Source organism: Silene latifolia, chromosome 2 (assembly GCF_048544455.1).
Source record: "Silene latifolia isolate original U9 population chromosome 2, ASM4854445v1, whole genome shotgun sequence".
Classification (NCBI taxonomy): Eukaryota; Viridiplantae; Streptophyta; class Magnoliopsida; order Caryophyllales; family Caryophyllaceae; genus Silene; species Silene latifolia.
In genome coordinates, this window is record NC_133527.1 from 74,727,589 (window position 1) to 74,749,716 (window position 22,128).

The 22,128-nt window shown below is 39.7% G+C and overlaps 1 non-coding gene across 1 annotated transcript; it reads left to right on the forward strand.

The window, feature by feature from the left end:
* The first annotated feature begins 19,196 nt into the window (after window positions 1-19,196).
* LOC141644693 (small nucleolar RNA R71) lies at window positions 19,197-19,303 on the forward strand. The gene has a single exon (XR_012544304.1). It is a non-coding gene; the product is annotated as a small nucleolar RNA R71 (small nucleolar RNA).
* Window positions 19,304-22,128: the final 2,825 nt, after the last annotated feature.

Genomic DNA, 22,128 nt, shown 5'->3' on the forward strand with positions numbered 1-22,128 from the left:
CTTTCATAGTTTATTTGCTTTCTTGTTGTGATCTCAACTTATGCACATGTTATGTTTGATGAAATGTGAGCCTATGAATCCTTGCATTTTTTACCCATCACCTATCTTTTCAATGAGACTTGTAAGACATAAACCAACTCGAGTCTCATTAGACCATGCATATTGTTGAGTAGGGAAGATTAAGTCGACTTGTAGGTGTTGTACAATCTAACCGATTCGGCTCCAGGACCCAAACTTTCCTAGGATTGTAAGATATAAACCAACTCAATCCATCACAACAATAATTTCTTGCTTATAACTTGAGAATATGTTTGTATGATCAATTCCATGAATCTCCTATGACCCCATGACACCCTAGTGCCTTTTATCAATTGTTTACATCCCTTTTAATTCATCTTGCTTGTTTACTTTTATTGTTATTTAGTTTAGTGATCTTCTACTTCAAACCCCAATTGTGACACCCTTAAGCCACCACTAGTTACAATTGAAATCTCATCTCAATTCCCGTCCCTTGGGATCCGACCTTTACTTGCCTCTTTACTAATTGTAGAGTTGTTGGTGAAGTTATAAATTGTGTTTTGGTCTAGGTGCTCCTAACGACAAGTACTGAAAACTAAACCCCACGAGGGAACACGACCAAAAATGGCGCCGTTGCCGGGGACGGTGTTAACTTGATTTACATGTTCTTGTATTGTTATTAGTTGTGTCTTTCTTTTCCTTGGGGAAGTAAAACTCCTCAAGGTTCGTTCTAACTATTTTTGAGTTGTTTTATATTTTGCAAGATGGACCTTATAGATTGTTTTGTAGAGGACCACTTAAGTATACCTTTCATCAAAGACCCCATGCAAGCATTGGAAGCCTTGGAAGCAAGTGAGGCTAAAAATATGTATTGGGAATTGGAGGTAGATCTTTTTGAGGCCGCTCTAGCTAACAAAGAACTTACTCATGTACAATCCGAATTAGTACATAACATCCTTGTGGAAGGATGTCAACCTATAGAAGATGAGCAATCCATCCTAGAAGACATCTTACAAGCTCAAGAGCAAGAGGAATTCGTCATGGAATTCGAATGTGATGAGATTGATGAGAATGAAGAACAAGTTGAGTATGCCATGAGAATGGAATGTCTAATGGAGATGGAGCAAATTCTCAATGAAACTCCAAAGGAGGAAAGTGAGGTACAAACTCCTACTCTAAAACCCCTTCCCCCAAATTTGAAATATGCTTACCTTGATGAATCAAAGACGAAACCCGTGATTGTTAATGATAGACTTGATGAGAACCAATTGGGAAAATTGCTTGATGTGTTGAAACAACATGAGAAGGCTATAGGTTATAGTCTAGATGACCTTAAGGGGATAAGTCCCAACTTTTGCATGCATAGAATTCATCTAGAGGAGGACCATAGACCTACCATTCAACCTCAAAGAAGATTGAACCCCCACATGTAAGAAGTTGTCAAAGGAGAGGTTATGAAATTACTTGATGCAGGAATCATATCTCCCATATCGGATTCTTTGTGGGTTAGCCCCGTTCAAGTGGTACCTAAGAAAGGAGGTACCACGGTAGTGACAAACGAAAATAATGAGCTAATACCCACAAGGAAGATCACCGGTTGGCGTATGTGTATTGACTATCGAAAATTGAATTCCGCAACAAGAAAGGATCATTTCCCCCTACCATTCATTGACCAAATGCTTGACAGGTTAGCCTCCAACAAATTCTTTTGTTACCTTGACGTGTATTCGGGATTCTTTCAAATCTCTATACACCCGGATGACCAACATAAGACCACCTTCACATGCCCTTATGGTACTTTTGCATATAGGAGGATGCCTTTTGGTTTATGTAATGCCCCCGCCACTTTCCAAAGATGCATGATGAGTGTCTTCTCCGACTACCTAGAGACCATAATGGAAGTTTTTATGGATGATTTTAGCGTTTATGGAAAGGACTTTGACTCATGTTTGCATAACCTTTCTCTTGTATTGCAAAAATGTGAAGATATTAGTCTTGTTTTAAATTGCGAAAAGTGTCACTTCATGGTCAATGAAGGAATTGTTTTGGGTCATTTAATTTCGGAAAAGGGCATCGAGGTCGATAGAGCTAAGGTTGAGGTGATAGAGAAACTCCCACCTCCCGTGAATGTTAGAGGGGTGAGAAGCTTTCTCGGTCACGCGGGTTTCTATCGCCGTTTCATAAAAGATTTTTCAAAAATAGCGAAACCCCTCACTCAACTCTTACTTAAAGATGCCCAATTCCTTTTCACTGATGAGTGTGTTGAAGCCTTTAATAGAATCAAGGAAGCACTAATCTCGGCACCAATCATTCAAACTCCAAATTGGGAACTACCGTTCGAGATTATGTGTGATGCTAGTAACTACGCCGTTGGAGCGGTTCTTGGCCAACGGGTAGGAAGAGCTCTTCATGCCATCTATTATATAAGCAAGACTTTTGATCCCTCCCAAGTGAACTATGATACCACCGAAAACGATATGTGTGGACCAGTTGACTGTAAAATATTACATCCCACATGTATTCTTAAAATGAGATTTAAACATGTGATCATCATGATCGACAGTTGTGATCGCATTATTGTCGGAGGACACATATTCCAACATTTGGGTCCCGGAGCCAAATAGATTAGATTGTACAACACCTACAAGTCGACTAAATCCTCCCTATCCAACTATATGCATGGTCTAATGAGACTCGAGTTGGTTTATGTCTTACAAGTCTCATTGGAAAGGTAAGTGATGGGTAAAAATTGCAAGGATTCATAGGCTCGCATTTCATCAAACATAACATGTGCATAAGTTGAAATCACAACAAGTAAGCAAATTAATTATGAAAACATATTAGATTAAGCATGAGTCAATCCCCATGTTAGTTTCCCCTAATTCCCCATTAACCCTAGTTAAGGAAACTACTCACTCATTATCAAGTTTAACATGGTAACAAGGTTGTCAATCATACTAGCAAGGCAAAACATGATGAACAAATGAAGATGATTAACAATAATTAAAAAGGATTAAGAGAGAATTATACCTATAAAGATGATTCCTAATAATAAAGCAAAGACTAATAGAAGTACTTGATGATTGATGGAAGGTTGTCAATCCTCTAAATAAACGCAAATAATCTTCTAATTACACAAAATAAATGATGAACAATAGAGAAATTAAGGAATGATTAAGAAATAAGATTTGTATTAATGCTAAATTAAGAGTTGATTACAAGATTAAGATGAGATTAAGAATGCATAACAAGAACATGATAATCTAATTAGTACAATGGGGTATTTATACTAAGGATTAGGTACATAAATTAGGGTTACTAAGGGCTTAAATGACGATTAAGATCCTTAAGAAAAGTTGAGGAAGTGCTCCTCTCGAAGGAGATGCGCATATCCGTTTTGGTAGTCTTCATGGTGTACGCTCGTCCCTAGCGGCTAGGTAGTAGAGACGGTTGGCACTAGAGCAGAATCCGAGTGTATCGGTCTTGGGACGCTCGGATCACAAGGCCTCAAGACGAGCGTCTTGGGCACGGGACGCTCGGACTGTGGCAAGGGTGGACGCTCGTCCTGGGCACTGCGACGCTCGGATTGCTGGGCAGTCACTTCTCTTCTTTTCTTTCTTCAACAATCCTCAAGGATCTTGTTGGAGATGCAAGGGTCCTTTCATCATTGTCCAATCTACTTTATTATCTACAAAGGCCTTCTATCATTGTCTTCCCTTTGATGCTTGGTCATTGAATTCGATCAATTTAGCTCCATTTTGCCATGAAAATGCAAGGTTTGCACTCCTTTCCTACCAAGGGATCAAAACCTCAAAGAATATGCAAAACGAGAAACTAAATAAAGTAAATGACCCAATTATGCACTAAAAAGCATAGGAATAAGGCTAATTCGGGGACTAAATATGCTCAAATATGAGTCACATCAAATATCCCCAAACCGAACCTTTGCTCGTCCCGAGTAAAGAGGTGACACAAACTAGGACCCTTATTCAAACTAACCTACTAATATAGTCGATGTGAGACAATAAGCGGGTTTCACTCCGCCCCTTCAACTCACAACAAGACAACCATGAGGTAGGATGCCTTCTTGCAAGGCAAGGTGGGGCTTGCCAAAATGGCGACACATCTAAACGTTAAAGCACACAAAACATATAATGGATGCATCTACAAAAATGAATAGCCACTTTCCCCATCTAAGTGGCGGAAATTATCTAAAGGGGAAGCAATCTAAGGGTACACATTCCATTATAGATACGGTTTCTTCAAACTACTAAGCCTAGAAGGATACCAATAAATCACCTCCAAGTTGTGTCAAGCTAAGGTACCTTTGTCCTCAATCGTTAAATGCTTTCGTCAAGAGTAGACTCCCTATGGTGTTAGAAACACTGGAGGATCGCGTAATTCCCCTTCTTGCCTAGACAAGAAGAAGGGTCGTCCCCTCTCTACCATGCATAAAAGTGGATACGATGGAAAAAGGATCAATAGAACTTGAGTTTCATGTGGGAGTTTGCTTTTGTTGTTTTTTCCCCACAATTTGTGGCATTTGACATTTTGAGAACATTTCTTTTGCCATTTCTTTGATGTTTGGCATTTTCAACACTTGACAATTTCAACTTTTTCTTTGCATTTCTTTTTGAACTTTTCAAAGATACCCCATATGTAGTGAGGGTGCTTATATTTAAAGCTTAGGAGTTTATTTTTGCTTCTCTTTTCATTTGATGCAATTGAAAACTTTTTCTTTTCCTTTCATTCTTGAACTAACATTTTGAACAATTTTTGTGCCCATTCCCTTTTGTTGAAACAATGTGGTAGAACATGGATGATGGTTGCATGGTTTCAAGGGCCACCTTGGAATAAACGGTAGCCAAGGAGTTATCACACCACAAGGTACTCTTGAGTAGGCCTTAATCCATGGGTCAAAGGATACTAGCATGACACATCCTAGGGTGTTTTACAAGTATTCTAACAAGCAAAGTCTTAAGAAGAAAAAATATCTACAAGGGCCTTATATACACTTGTCAAACTTCCCAAATAGATGTTTTCACAAAAAATTTCCTAAATGCAACTATATGACATGATGCAACTAACATATATACAACCTAATGCATATGCATCTACCAACTAGTATGCCAAATAATCTAAATGCAATCCTAAATTCACATTATTTATACGGCATCAATCAAAATAAAGCCACATAGTCATTAACATAAAGTAGAAAAAGGAGATTGGAAAGATCATACCATGCGGTCTTCAATATCCTCATGTCTCGGATGTGGCGTAGTTGATCAATGTGAAAAAGGATAAACAAACACAATATATACGAAACAATATATACAAGACTACACTTAATAGGAAATGAACATGTTTTTGGATTTTTGAGTTTTTCAATTTTTTTGTATTTTTCAAAAATTTTGAATTTTTATCATTTTTGTTTAAAAAGTCAAGTTAGAATTTCCCATCCCCACACTAGTATGGCCATTGTCCTCAATGGCCAATACGATAGGAAATTATACAATCTATATGAAAATGCATGATTTCTAAGCTAAATGCAAACTATATGAAATATAAACAAGAGTGAATGCAAACTAAGCTATGCTATATGATGCGTGGTTTTTTTGTTATGTTGGAGAGCATAATTTAGATTAGCTCCCAATGCATATGCATAAATTTCCCCAAACCAAAATAGACACTATTTATAATGTCAAAAATTGGGGGAGTTCATGCATAAGGATGCTATGCATGAAACTACATTTGTCATTTTGGATTTTGAATGTGGGAACAATAAAAGAAACACCTCAATGAGGCCGAGGCGAGTCCTCTAGATGATGCTAGGACTCAAAAATCATGACCAAGATAAAAATTATATGAAAAAATAAGAGAAATAGACAAACCTCAATCTTTGCCCATGGCGTCATCACTATCATCTCCATCATCATCACCAACTTCACTTGAATCATCATCATCAACCTCCATAGGTCCGGAGTTAAAATCACTTCCAGTTGAACTTCCTCCTTCTTCTTCTTCTTCTTCTTCTTCTTCTTCTTCTTCTTCTTCTTCTTCTTCTTCTTCTTCTTCTTCTTCTTCTTCTTCTTCTTCTCCATATTCTTCTTCTTATTCTTCACCTTCTTCACCTTCTTGAGAACCACTCTCAACAACAACCATCTCCTCTTCACCCAAGCTACCACCTCTAGAAGCACTAGGAAAGAAGGTTTCCTTATCCGCCCAACTAAGCAAAGGACAAGATGGGTCAAGAAGTCCTTGCCTAGAAAGATGTAGGAGAGGCGGATATTGTGCTTTATAAGCATTGACTCTATCCTCATAAGCTTGCTTGTGCATTTCTTTATTCAAGAGAGTCAAGTAGTCATTCCCCGCCTTAACATTTTCGGGTTGAAATTCATGGTAGGTGAATGAGTAAGGTGGGGTGATAATGGAGGAGGAGGGCTCGGCAATGTCTTCCCCTTGGTGTTGTATAATGTACTCGGCTTCCTCGGAGAGTGGGAGAAGGTAGTTTGGCCTATGAACCTTCAATCGGAAAATATTGCTTGGCAATGTGAAGGATTTAGCATCTTTTGTTAACCACCCAAATTTGGCATCAAGAGTATCATTCGTGACCCACTTGAATTTTTGAACCATGGTGGCTAGATCAATGATATGGCGTCCCTTAACCGATTTATAGGTGTTATCCTTGTTGAAGTCCCGGTTGAAGTGTTTTGCCAAATAAGTTACCAAACCTCCATTAACAATAAAGGCCGTGCCTTCTTTGCCATGATCGACTTTGAGCCACCTCTCAATCAAAAGTTGAAGAATGTTGTACTTTTTGGTGAACTCTCTTCCAATGTTCAAGGTCAACTCGAGATAAATAAAGTCATGTTCGGTGAAATGGTTCGTGACCTTCCTAGCAATCAAAGTATGCCCAACAACCTTGTGCCATACCCTTATGCCCGGATGATGGACAAAAATAGCACGACAATCATGATAATATGTAAACTCTCTACCGGTAATAGCCTTCCATAAGGGAGCGGGATCATACTTGGTAGGTTTCTTCCTGTAGGTCGGGTCATTGCTAAGGCCAAAAACATACCAAACTCTTCAAAAGACAATTTCCTATCAACATTCTCGAGCCGAAATTCAATGTTCCTTAGAGCCTCTACCTTGGTAACTTTCAAAGAGCTTAAGAACTCTAAGGTGAGGGATGAGTAAGTCAACTCTTGCATATTAAACAATGTACTCAATCCCATGTACTCGAAAAAGGTCTTGGTTTGTTCTAAGACACCCAATTTTGACAAGGTCTCTTGGCATATGAATTTGGTGGGTAAAATAGATTTCTTCGCAAAGGAAACGAATTTCTCCCTATGAGAGACAGAAGTGAAAATTACCTCCGGATAATCATCTAGTTGTTCAACAACCGGAGTAGAAGTAGTAGCTTCCATAGGAGGAATAGTCTCTTGAATTTCCAACCTTGCATTTTGAACCACTAATGCCTTAGATTCTTGAAGAGCTTGAAGAGCTAGTTGTCATTTGGAAAGGTTCTTCTTTGGTGGTGCCTTACTTCCACCTTTTGTTCTTGCCATGCTCCTTTATGTAGTAACACCAAAGATAAGCTTGATTTCTTCAAATTCCAATAAGACCCAAATCGATTTAGGATAGTTGAATCTTGCCTAGTATCCCAAAAATCGACTCAAACTTTGAAGATGTTGGTGTTTTAATCACTTGTTGTTGGTAAAGGAGTGATTAATTTGTGTTTTTAGGAAGTTTAGGGTTAATTTGGGTCATTTTGGTTGAGAAATTTGATGTTGGTTGATGGAGAGAATGAGGGTTTTGGGGGTTTGGAGTTGTGTTTATATTATGAATGAGGAAATGAATTGGGAAAGAGGGGTTCTTAATCCCGTTATATTTGAAAATCAGAGGGGGAGACGAGCGGACTGGGGTCGGGACGAGCGAATTCTGCTGCAGTTGGCTTCAGGAAAAAGACGCGCTGGGACGAGCGTCTTCTGAGGAAGACGAGTGTCTTTTTGGAGCAGGACGAGCGGACAAGATTGGAGATGCTCGGATTCTTTGTCAGGAAGAATTCCCAAAATTTGTTAGTTATAAGACGAGCGGATTCCCAGTAGGACGAGCGTCCTGACTGAGAGGAGCGGATTCCCAAGTGGGACTCTCGGATTCTCAGTCAGAGCAAAAACTTCTTTTTCCATCTATCTCAGGACGAGCATATCCTGCCCAGGACGCTCGAATTTTTCCCAGGACGAGCGGATCCTCGTCGGGCCGCTCGGATTGTCCCTCTGCCACACGAATTCACGTCCATCCGTGGGCAATTCGTAACCCGTGTCATTTACTCTTCATTCCTTTGGTCTTCATTATGGGAGCATTACGAAGGCTTGGATAGCCTAGGAAATTTGCTATCCCCACACCATGTCAAAACACTACACATCAATAATCTCATAACTCCCTCCCTAACTTTCTCTCAAAATGATGAAAATCTTGATCAAGGCATAAAAATATAAATCCAAAATTGACAAAAATGCAATACAATAAGTAGAATGCAAGTTAAAGGGTTAGAATATTTACAAGTGGTGGTTTAGGGAGGACTCCACCAAACTCTCATCGATTAATGAGATGTCAAGGGGGCATGTTCAAGGTGTTGTTGATGTTGCTCAACACTTTGAAGAAGTAGTCGAAAGCTTGTTCGTTGTCATGATAAAGATCTTCAATAGACCTTTGCACTTGTTGTTCTTCATGGTTGTCTTGGGTCATTGCATTACCGCTATAGGGATTGAATATCCCTTCAAACTCGTCATCCCAAAGACCGCATACTTCATCTACTTGTTCCCCAATAATATCACTAGTTGATGAGAATAACTCTTCTTCCTTTTTGTCATTATGGCCAATGAGGCCTTCGTCTTCTCTTGTCATGAGTGGTGGCGAGCTATTCAAGCTCTCATTCTTGTTGAAATATTCTTGTTCCTTGGACGAAGCATCTTGGAGGTTACCCATTTTATTCTCCCATATGGGTGGTGATTCTTTACCTATAGCTTGTTCTTTGCATTGACATGCCAACTTCTTCCTATCACTATCTCGGCTATAATGATCAAACATAAAACACGGCTCATGCAATCAGGGAGCTCTCATTGACTTGTCAAGATTAAACGTGATTGTTTCATCTCCCACTTTAAGGGTGAGTTCTCCATATTTCACGTCAATCACCGTTCCCGCGGTGTGTAAGAAAGGTCTTCCTAAAATGATAGGAATGTTGGAGTCTTCTTCCATGTCAACAATAACAAAGTCTACCGGGATGAAGAACTTGCCAATTCTTACCGGCACATCTTCCCATACCCGCAAAAGACTAGGAATGGGAACGGGTATGGGAACTTGCCAATTCTTACCAAAACTTGCCAATTCTTACCGGCACTTAAGTTCTCCCATTCCTAGCCTTTTGCACACCGAATATGGCATGACACTCACACTTGCCCCAAGGTCACATAGAGCTTTGTTGATCGTGGTATCACCAATGGTACATGGAATAGAGAAGCTTCCCGGATCCTTTAGTTTTGGAGGTGAACTTCCTTGTAGGATGGCACTACTCACCTTAGTGAAAGCAATAGTCTCAAGTTTCCGGATGGATTTCTTCTTTGTAAGAATATCTTTCATGAATTTCGCATATGCCGGAACGTGATTGATTAATTCCGTAAATGGAATTGAGACTTCCAAGTTCTTGACAATCTCCATAAACTTCCCAAGTTCTCATCAAACTTAGGCTTAGCTTGACGTGTAATACCCCGTATATTATATAATCGTGTAAACGGATATTATTATATATATTATTATTATGTATTTTATGTTACTATTATGTCGGGATAATAGTTGAGTCGAGTAATTGTTTGGTCGTGTTAATATCGTAGGAGTGAGTTATTCGTAAGCTTGTCGAGACGGGTTTAACTGGACGAAGTCACGATAATTAGTCCTTTTACCAACCACGCTGACCCATGACATTTACCCTTTTACCCGGGCACGATTACCCATGACCCATTTACCATCTAACCTAAACTTTAACCTATCTACCCTTATTCTACACAACCTACTCCCTCAACCCGCCACCCTCCTTCTCCAACACCTTTCTCAACCTTCACACAAATCGAGAGAGGGAGAGTGCGTGTGGGTGGTTGACGGCGCAACAAGGAAGACCCTACGGTGGTTGTCGACGTCTGTGAGCGGCCCTGGTGGCAGTGGTGGCGGTAAGAAAGGTGAGTGCAACCTCCCCTTCTGTTTTTGTTTTCCTGTCGGGCTTTTGGCGGCTGTTGCGTGTCCTAGGGAGGCGATGAGGGTGGTTGGTGTCGGGGTGTTGGTAATGGGTGGTTGGAGTCGCTCCTATTGGTGGTGGTTAGGCAGGTTTTGGGCGGTGGATATGGCGGCAGGGGGTATTGTCGACAGGGGTAGTCAAAGGGGTTTGCGGGGTTGTTGTCTGCGTCCGGTGATGTTGGTGACCGTGGTCAGACTCGCCTGCCTGAGTCGACCACGGTGGTGGGGGTCAGTAGGGTCCAGGGCAGATGGGGGACCACGGTGGCGGTGGCGGCGGCCACCTTTGTTGGTGGCGGCATACGGTCAGGGGTTGGGGAGTTGGGGGCCGGTTTGAAACGGGTTACAAAGCCTTGTTTCGAGTTCGTAATTTGAGTCGGGACGATAACCGCTGGGATAGTTGTAACGTGTTTATATTAGTGCATAAGTCGGGTTTAGTTATTTACAAAATAAAGTGTTAGTATGTTTATTAGTGAACAAATTAGTTGTCGTCGCTAAATTACTTCTACTAATGTTTGATTCGCTTTATCGTATTGTTCGTTTAAACCTTTGATTATCGTTTTTGTTTAAGTTCCGAGTTATTTAAAATAAAATAATAATTAATAATAATTGATTAGTTGGGGACGGGTTTCGAGTCGGTTTGTTAAAATGGAAAAGTTTCTATATCGGGAAAGTTTCTATTTTTGGTAAATTTCTATTTTGGGAACGAGAATAGTTAAGTAATCAATTATCATTTATTTACCTTTCAGAGGGCGAATTGTTGTGGAAATATTACTGAGCACCCGACTATTTGACTCACAGATCGAGGTAGGGAAATACACTTGTCTTACCGGTGTTGTTAAATTGTGTTGATTGTTGTGTTTCATGTGACCAAGCTGTGATCGTTGACTTGTTCGTGGTTGTGATTATGTTATGTTTCATATACTGGAGTGTGGTGGACTGAACTGTTTGTGTTGACTATGTTATCTCATCATTTTGATAGCTGGCATGATTTCATTCATTGGTATACCTATTAAGTTGCATTGATTCTTTGTTGAGCATTTCATATGCATTGGAGGTGGAGGATGTTGAGGTGATATGGTGTGGTGATGATGAGGTTGTGATAAGGCCCGGGCGGGTTCTGCAGACTTGCCCTGGTGTCCTCAACAAGGTGATGGATCGGCTACGGTCGATGTATATAGTCTACCGGGGATCGGTATGGCTGGGTTGTCCGGGTTATGAGTTATGAGATATGAGTTATGATATATGAGTTGAGGTGGAGATGGAGGTGACGGAGGAGCATGCATGACATATTTTTGTTGTTTCATTGTTTTCCCTACTCAACCTCGTGGTTGACCCTGTGTATTCGTGAACACCTGTGATGAACCATAATGGGGAGCAGATTTGACAGGTACTAAAGATTAGTTGACTTGGGAGCTATGGGATGCGTGAGGACTTGGCCAATCTACCTAGAAGTCTAGACCACATAGAGGATTTTATCACTTAATTTATTTTCAGCTGCGAGTTGTATTTATCTTATATTAAGTTTAGTTGGATAATTTGTATTAATCATGTAATCGTTAAGTTTTAATTTAAAGTACTTTGGTGTCGTTGTACTTTGTTATTCACTACCTCGGGAAACCGAGATGGTAACAGTCCGGTTTATTAGGGAACGTCTTGCTAAAGGCTCCTTCATAAACCGGGGTGTTACAAAGTGGTATCAGAGCGAACGATCCTCAGGCCTAAACCAATGAACCTAAAGAACGTAGGATGCGTCTAAATAAAATGAACCCCTGGAATAAATCGCTAGGAGCTCACGGTGCGGTTAAGAAGGCGCCCTTAATGCGTGCTCTTTTGCCCTCTCAGTTTTGAACCAGGCAACCCAAGAGAAAACGAGTGAATGGGGTAGTTAGAAGGAAAACCTTGGATATAAGCGGGTTGATGTATACCTTGAGACCCATATATTCTAACCATTCTGCTGGACAACGTTATAGTAAGTGTTTTGTATAAATGATGACGTAACCATATGATGTCGTGGAGATGAGAATAAATTTTTCGTGTTCAGTTTAATAATCAATGAAGTGTTGGATTGTGGTAATCGTGAGCGTGAAAATAATTGCAAATTGATGATAATTATCTAGATAGATGTTGAATGATGTGCTGATAGTACTATTATGTCCAGTGATATGCGGTTATGTGATCCCGAAGCCATGCTAGTATAGTATTGTGATAGTAATTAGAAACTCTATTGACTTGCTCGTTTCTAGTCGTAACAATCGTGACTAGATGTAAGGGATAGGTCAGGATGCGAGGGGACTTCTATGGGATAGATGTTTACGTAAATACAAAAGTGTGAGATTTAAGTTAGGATGAGTTAGTATCGATAGTATGGTTGTAAGAGTTTGGAACATGGAAAATGAATGATTTAGTGTTGAAATCCGTTTGTTTGATTTTACTCTGTAATTGATCTTGCTGTCATTTCTTTTCTGTTAATTTTCTATGGATGGAAATTTTATGAGAGATAGCCTCGTGAGTTAGTGTTCATTTGGCGTTGGTTTCATGCTTATAGGATATAAGGATTAGGAGTAATAAATGTTTTAGTGGGCTGTGGTCGGGAAGTTCCTGTGCAGTGATGTTTTGACCAACGATTTTGTAAAAATCCTCATCTAAATTGTGTAAATGATTTTTGTATAATTCCAACTCCATCGACTAGAGGGTTCGCATACCTTTTCAAATTGATAAGCCACGAAAATTCTTGATGTCTCCATATTAAATGGTAAGCGTTGCAAACTGACCCAAGTTTCGGACCAATTGCAGTCACATACTTGTTGGACCAACTGAGTTGTAAAATTCTTTAAAAATTGAATTCTTGAACTTTCGACCTCCTTCTTTTATCACAAATTATTAACTCTCTGTATGTTATGAAAAGTAATGTAACTCAAGTTTTCGCTTTGAACGACTGTTTATTCGTGATTTTTTAAAGTTACAACGTGAATCCCGACTTTTGTAAAATGTGCGTTCTATATTAAGTTTTCATACAATTGATTGATTAATTCATGAGCCTTAGTAATGTGAAATTATAATGTTTTATATGATGATAGTAGCACGCATGTTCAGTAGTTATATACCTTAACAAGTGATAAAATTTAAAACTTAGTTGATAACATTGTTGGCACGATAACATGAATAAAATTGGATAGCTTAATTTGATTCTTAATCGAGGGTAAAATGTTTATACGAGTCTAGTGGTTTGCATACTTTGTATACATTTGGCATGGTGTAATGTCTCTGGGTGTGCATCCTATTTGCATAGTGGTCGGGTATATATATAAATATAAAACTATATTGTCATATCTTGGTAAGTTGATGGTGTTAAAAGTTAATTGATCGTTCCAATATACACGCATGAATAATTATAATAATTGTGTCTAAATGTTCACACGTGTAGGGTGTCATCTGAGTTCCAATGTCTTCTATGCGAATCTTGTGTGCCTCTAGTTATGCTTAGTACTTTCATTGCAATAAAGTATTTCAGTTGAACCTAAACCTATAACATGATAATAAACAGTGTTGTTATTTCTTATTGAATATGTTCGTTATTACAATGTCGAATATGCTAAAGTGATTCCTACAATCGTATGGGCGTGATATAAAGGAAACTGTTTGATATAACACGACAGTTGGCATATTTATATTCTCGAATCGTTACTATCAATTATATTAAAATAAAGATTTTTATGATAAACTATGTTGACAATTATAATAGGATAATCCTTTGATGATTCACATGATATGCATTGGTTTTAATGATAGTCGTTATAGCTGCATTTAATTGAGCCTATGAGTTGCCTACGTATTTAAGTCGTGCGAATCAGAGAAGTTGTCCAAGTTGCTAATCTTTTACCATAGCTAGAATTCTACAAAGTATATGATGGCAAATGTATGTTTAGACTCTTTATGTGATATCGTTTGTTTTGTTTGAAAATGAGTTGTACTAAGTCTTTGGACACAATTGAACGATATGGTTGCTAAAATGTCAAACACATGTGTGATATGGAATTAATGTTGTTGTTATCAGGGATCATTCAGAAATTATATCAAACAAATTGGCTAATTCGTGTTGTATGTCTGATGAGTCAAGGGTTTTGATTACGTGTTATGTTTCCATGGTTTCAAGGTGTTAAGTAGTGCTTATGTACCGCATGTTTTAATACTCCTGGTGATTTATTAGTGGTAGGGCGGTTCAATTGTTCGAAATTGGTAATAGTTTTGACTTGGGAGAGGAATTCGGTGGAGTCAATGTTAGATTGTATGCTGATTTACGTGTATTCTTGCGGTTGATATTTCTAAAATGGTCGTTCTCTGGTAAATAATGCGGGCTGTGATGATCTTGAGTTGACCAAAACCCTGGTATTACAACAGTTACCCTGAAAACTTGTTTTATAACTTTCGCACACTTAAACCTCGAGGATGAATCCTTTGTCTTAACACCCTTGTGTCTTAATTTGTTAACTTCCCATTTTGTAGGATGGATCCCTACAATGTACACCCGCAAGACTGCTACATGTCACTTGATGCTGACTTTAATGAACATTGTGAGAGACTTTGTACTGCCATGGACATGTATGGCCATAATGGGCACCCTGAGTATTTAACTAATACTCAGTTAAGAGCGTATACCCTTATCGATTCTATCCCGACTGGTATACTAAAGGACAAAGCAAGCGCTTCTACATGAGAGAGTTGTCCACCCACCGCATGAGGCTATTCCGTGACCCCACCATTCTGCGGCGGGGCCAAATACCCGCCCGAACATACCTTCGACTTTATATCGTGCAACCCGAGACACGAATTTTACGCTAATGTATCCGATGCCGAAAGTACGACCGAACCCACCCATGCCGGACTTCGGGAAGAGGTGAACCGGGAAGGGAATGACATAGAAGTCACGAGAATCGGAGGAGGCGCGATCTAAGCACCGTTAGGTTAGGGCTAGTAACACCATGATCGGCTTTGTTATGAAACCGTGTAAACCTTTGGCTCCTTCTTGTTGTTCTTTTAGTTTAATGTTGTGTTGTAAGTCAAGCATGAGCTAAGTAATAAGTGTTACTTGTTGACAATCGCTTAATCCCATAACAAAACCTTGTTTTCGACGTTAATGTTTCTCGCGCAATCTTTTATCACGTGTTCTTTTACTTTACATGTTGTTGACAGTGTTTTGTTACATAGGAATATGAAAGTTGAGAAGAGGTTACGAGGACGTAACCATGTTTTTAGTTGGGTAGGATTGTAAAATCTTAATGCTTATGTCCCACTTGTTTATAGATTGTGGTTTTTATCAAGTTGTAGATCGTAGTTTTGACCAAGTGATGTTTCGTTGCGTGGTACCCACACACAAATGAGTCCGCTATGTTGTGTAATTAAGTCTTCTTCTGTTATGGTGCTCTGATAGTTTGCATGATTTTATGAGTGGTGATTGGTTTGCATGAAGTAAGTTCCGGGACGTAACTTTCTTTTTAGGAGGGTAGAATGTAACATTCCGTTTCAACCGCTTGAGTCCATGAATCCTTGTACTAGAAAATCTGTTTGGTAGATGAGCGAACTTCGGGACGAAGTTCATTTTAAGGGGGGAAGACTGTAATACCCCGTATTTTATATAATCGTGTAAACGGATATTATTATATATATTATTATTATGTATTTTATGTTACTATTATGTCGGGATAATAGTTGAGTCGAGTAATTGTTTGGTCGTGTTAATATCGTAGGAGTGAGTTATTCGTAAGCTTGTCGAGACGGGTTTAATCGGACGAAGTCACGATAATTAGTCCTTTTACCAACCACGCTGACCCATGACATTTACCCTTTTACCCGGGCACGATTACCCATGACCCATTTACCATCTAACCTAAACTTTAACCTATCTACCCTAATTCTACACAACCTACTCCCTCAACCCGCCACCCTCCTTCTCCAACACCTTTCTCAACCTTCACACAAATCGAGAGAGGGAGAGTGCGTGTGGGTGGTTGACGGCGCGAGAAGGAAGACCCTACGGTGGTTGTCGACGTCTGTGAGCGGCCCTGGTGGCAGTGGTGGCGGTAAGAAAGGTGAGTGCAACCTCTCCTTCTGTTTTTGTTTTCTGTCGGGCTTTTGGCGGGCATTGCGTGTCCTAGGGAGGCGATGAGGGTGGTTGGTGTCGGGGTGTTGGTAATGGGTGGTTGGAGTCGCTCCTATTGGTGGTGGTTAGGCAGGTTTTGGGCGGTGGATATGGCGGCAGGGGGTATTGTCGACAGGGGTAGTCAAAGGGGTTTGCGGGGTTGTTGTCTGCGTCCGGTGATGTTGGTGACCGTGGTCAGACTCGCCTGCCTGAGTCGACCACGGTGGTGGGGGTCAGTAGGGTCCAGGGCAGATGGGGGACCACGGTGGCAGTGGCGGCAGCCACTGTTGGTGGCGGCATACGGTCAGGGGTTGGGGAGTTGGGGGCCGGTTTGAAACGGGTTACAAAGCCTTGTTTCGAGTTCGTAATTTGAGTCGGGACGATAACCGCTGGGATAGTTGTAACGTGTTTATATTAGTGCATAAGTCGGGTTTAGTTATTTACAAAATAAAGTGTTAGTATGTTTATTAGTGAACAAATTAGTTGTCGTCGCTAAATTACTTCTACTAATGTTTGATTCGCTTTATCGTATTGTTCGTTTAAACCTTTGATTATCGTTTTTGTTTAAGTTCCGAGTTATTTAAAATAAAATAATAATTAATAATAATTGATTAGTTGGGGACGGGTTTCGAGTCGGTTTGTTAAAATGGAAAAGTTTCTATATCGGGAAAGTTTCTATTTTTGGTAAATTTCTATTTTGGGAACGAGAATAGTTAAGTAATCAATTATCATTTATTTACCTTTCAGAGGGCGAATTGTTGTGGAAATATTACTGAGCACCCGACTATTTGACTGCAGATCTGAGGTAGGGAAATACACTTGTCTTACCGGTGTTGTTAAATTGTGTTGATTGTTGTGTTTCATGTGACCAAGCTGTGATCGTTGACTTGTTCGTGGTTGTGATTATGTTATGTTTCATATACTGGAGTGTGGTGGACTGAACTGTTTGTGTTGACTATGTTATCTCATCATTTTGATAGCTGGCATGATTTCATTCATTGGTATACCTATTAAGTTGCATTGATTACTGTTGAGCATTTCATATGCATTGGAGGTGGAGGATGTTGAGGTGATATGGTGTGGTGATGATGAGGTTGTGATAAGGCCCAGGCGGGTTCTGCAGACTTGCCCTGGTGTCCTCGGTGCGCGAGTGGCGGATCGGCTACGGTCGATGTATATAGTCTACCGGGGATCGGTATGGCTGGGTTGTCCGGGTTATGAGTTATGAGATATGAGTTATGATATATGAGTTGAGGTGGAGATGGAGGTGACGGAGGAGCATGCATGACATATTTTTGTTGTTTCATTGTTTTCCCTACTCAACCTCGTGGTTGACCCTGTGTATTCGTGAACACCTGTGATGAACCATAATGGGGAGCAGATTTGACAGGTACTAAAGATTAGTTGACTTGGGAGCTATGGGATGCGTGAGGACTTGGCCAATCTACCTAGAAGTCTAGACCACATAGAGGATTTTATCACTTAATTTATTTTCAGCTGCGAGTTGTATTTATCTTATATTAAGTTTAGTTGGATAATTTGTATTAATCATGTAATCGTTAAGTTTTAATTTAAAGTACTTTGGTGTCGTTGTACTTTGTTATTCACTACCTCGGGAAACCGAGATGGTAACAGTCCGGTTTATTAGGGAACGTCTTGCTAAAGGCTCCTTCATAAACCGGGGTGTTACATGACGACTTGGAAATGGAAGCCGAATCACAATAGGCTCTTTCTCTTTAGCCTTCTCTTCATTCTCCTTTGAAATTTCTTGAATGGTGGGTTCTTCTTCTTTATAGTTTTCAACAACTCTTTCCTTGTCACTAGCATTCACAACATCTTCATCAACGGGCCTCTTCGGCCGTTCATACGTTGTACCACTCCTCAAATGGATGGCACTTACCGATTCTTTTCTTGGGGGATTACCTTGAGGTGGTAATTGCCCCTTTTGTCTTTGTGAACTTGAAGATGCCAATTGAGACATTTGGGTCTCTAACATCTTTGCGTGAGCTAGTATGTTATTAATGGTGATGTCTTTTGCTTGGCTATCCTTTTGTATTTGAGTGAAAAACTCTTGTTGGTTCTTTTGCATTTGGAGGACTGCTTTTTGAACATCAAAACCTTGGTCATTTATTTGATTGTATGGAGTTTGGTTTTGATAACTTTGGTTTTGATTGAAAAGGGTCTTTGAGATTGGTTTCTCATTGGGGGTGGGGTGTATGTTGTTTGAGGGTTTTGAACATTTTGTCTTTTGTATGAGAGGTTGGGATGGAATTTGGTGTTTTCATTGTAATAGTTGGAATAAGGGGTACCACTCTTGTATGCTTGGAAAGCATTCACTTGTTCACTTGTTCCCCTACATTCACTTTGGTCATGTCCCAAAGTTCCACAACTCTCACATTCTCCACTTGGAATTGATGAAGATGCCACCATGGCATTCACATGTTGCTTAGGTGATTTGGAGGCTTCTTCAAGCTTATCCATAGCCTTCTCAAACTTCAAATTAATGGTATCAATATGAGCACAAAGTTGAGCACCAAATTGAGTAATAGAGTCCACTTCATGCTTTCCTCCTCTAGTAGCCTTACGAGGTCTACTATATTGTGAGGTATGAACCGCCATTTCCTCAATCTTGTTCCATGTTTGATTATCATCAACTTCGGTAAACATACCATTTGATCCCATATTGAGAATTTTTCGGGAGTCTTTAGACAGACCATTCTAAAATTGTTGTACAAGGAACAACTCGCTAAGTCCATGATGTGGACAAGATCGGCAAGTATCCTTGAATCTCTCCCATGCTTCATACAAAGATTCTTCATCCCTTTGTTTGAACCCAGTGATTTGGGCTCTCAACATGTTAGACTTTTCCAGAGGATTGAATTTCTTGTAGAAAGCAAGTTCCAATTTCTTCCAAGAGTCAACACCAAGAGTAGCCTTATCAAGGCTCTTTAACCAATGTTTCGCGGAACCAATCAAATAAAAAGGAAATAAGACCCATCGAATTTGGTCTTGAGTAACTCTGGTTTGAGAAATCGCATCAAAATAGTCACAAAAAGTCTCCATATGAGAATGAGGGTCTTCACTAGGCATCCCCCCAAATTGGCTTCTTTCGACTAATTGGATAAATGCGGATTTTACAATGAAAGTACTGGTCAAATGTTGTGGTGTGGGAGTACCATTTGGTAGGTTCTCCTTGGTTGGTACGGAATGTGATGAAAATTTAGGAATTGTGGGTTGATTTTTTGGTTGATTTTGTGTTGGGTTCTCCTGTCCTTCTCTTGCAAAAGGGTTGATGAACTCAATGTTATTTGGTTGAATGTCCACAATCTCACCAATACCTCTCAAAGTTTCCTAGCAAGTCTTCTATTGTTGGTCAAAGTTCTTTCAATTTCAAGATCAATGGGTAACAAGTTACCTTGTGATCTCCTAGACATGCAAAATATCAAACAACTTAAAAACAATTAGAACAAACCTTGAGGAGTTTGACTTCCCCAAGGTAAAGAAAGACACAACTAAAAAGCAATCAAAGAAAATCAAATCAAGTTAACATCGTCCCCGGCAACGGCGCCATTTTTAGTTCGTCGGTTTTGTTACTCGTCGTCAAAAGTTACCTAGACCAAAACAATATTTATAACTTCACAAACTACTCTACTTTCAGTAAAGAGTTAAGTAAAGGTCGGATCCCAAGGGACGGGTATTGATGTAGGATTTTTAATTGCAAATGGTCGTGTCTAAGGATGTCACAATTTGGGTTGAGGTAGGAGATCAACTAAGCTAAATAACAATGTAAGTAAAACAAGCAAGATGATTAAAATGAGAAGTAAACAAATGATTAAAAGCACTAGGGTGTAATGGGTTCATAGGGGATTCATGGGATTTGATCATACAAACATATTTTCTACTACATGCAAGCAATTATTGTTGTGATGGGATCGAGTTAGTGTATATCTTTCAATCCCTAGGATGGTTTGGGTCCCGGAGCCGAATCGATTAGATTGTACAAGACCTACAAGTCGACTTAATCCTCCCTACCTAAATATGCATGGTCTAAGGAGACACGAGTTGGTTTATGTTTTACAAGTCTCATTGAAAACGTAAGTGATGTGTCAAAAATGCAAGGATTCATAGGCTCACATTTCATCAAACATAACATGTGCATAAGTTGAAATCACAACAAGCACGCAAATTAATTATGAAAACATATTAGATTAAGCATGAATCAATCCCCATGTTGGTTTCCCCTAATTCCCCATTAACCCTAGTGAAGGAAAGTACTCACTCATTATCAAGTTTAACATGCTAACAAGGCTGTCAATCATACTAGCAAGGCAAAACATGATGAACTAATGAAGATGATTAACAATAATTAAAAAAGATTAAGAGAGAATTATACCTATAAAGATGATTCCCAATAATAAAGCAATGAATAATAGAAGTACTTGATGTTTGATGGAAGGTTGTCAATCCTCAAAATAAAACCAAATAATCTTCTAATTACCCAAAATAAATGATGAACAATAGAGAAATTAAGGAATGATTAAGAAATGTGATTTTTATTAATGCTAAATTAAGAGTTGATTGCAAGATTAAGATGAGATTACTAATGCATAAGAAGAACATGATAATCTAATTAGTACAATGTGGTATTTATACTAAGGATTAGGTACATAAATTAGGGTTACTAAGGGCTTAAATGACGATTAAGACCCTTAAGAAAAGTTGAGGAAGTGATCCTCTCGAGGGAGATGTGCATATCCGTTTTGGTAGTCTTCATGGAGAACGCTCGTCCCAAGCGGCTACGCAGTAGAGACAGTTGGCACTAGAGAAGAATCCGAGCGGATTGGTCTCGGGACGCTCGGATCACAAGACCTCATGACGAGCGTCTTGGGCATGGGACGCTCGGACTGTAGTAGGGGCGGACGCTCGTCCAAGGCACTGCGACGCTCGGATTGTTGGGCAGTCACTTCTCTTCTTTTCTTTCTTCAACAATCCTCAAGGATCTTGTTGGAGATGCAAGGATCCTTTCAGCATTGCCCAATCTACTTTATTATGTATGTAGGCCTTCTAGCATTGTCTTCCCTTTGATGTTTGGTCATTGAATTCGATCAATTTAGCTCCATTTTGCCATGAAAATGCAAGGTTTACACTCCTTTCCTACCAAGGGATCAAAACCTCAAAGATTATGCAAAACGAGAAACTAAAGATAGTAAATGACCCAATTATGGACTAAAAAGCATAGGAACGAGGCTAATTCGGGGACTAAATATGCTCAAATATGAGTCACAACAGCAGGTCTCCTTATGTAGAAAAAATAAGGAGGCAACACATCTAGGAAGTCGTAGAGTGCCGCCCAAGCAATGTGCCTTATGGGCCTCAGTTTACGCGCCCCTCAGGTCGGATGGCAGGCCACCTCGGGCTTTGTTCCCAGCTCATGTTGATTTCGTCGACTTTTGATTTATTTTGCGCGCCGGAATTGACAATTTACATTTCTACCCTTAGCGAGTCGATAGATGTTCACACACCTTTAGTAGGCTAAATTTTTTTATGGGTCGTATGAAGTATGAGTCGCATCTCGATAGGTGTGTTTTGGGAAGAATCTCGTTGGAAAAATCAACAATCCTCAAAGGAACTCTGTATCTCGAAATTCAAACCCGGGGCGAAAATCCCATTTCAAAAATAAA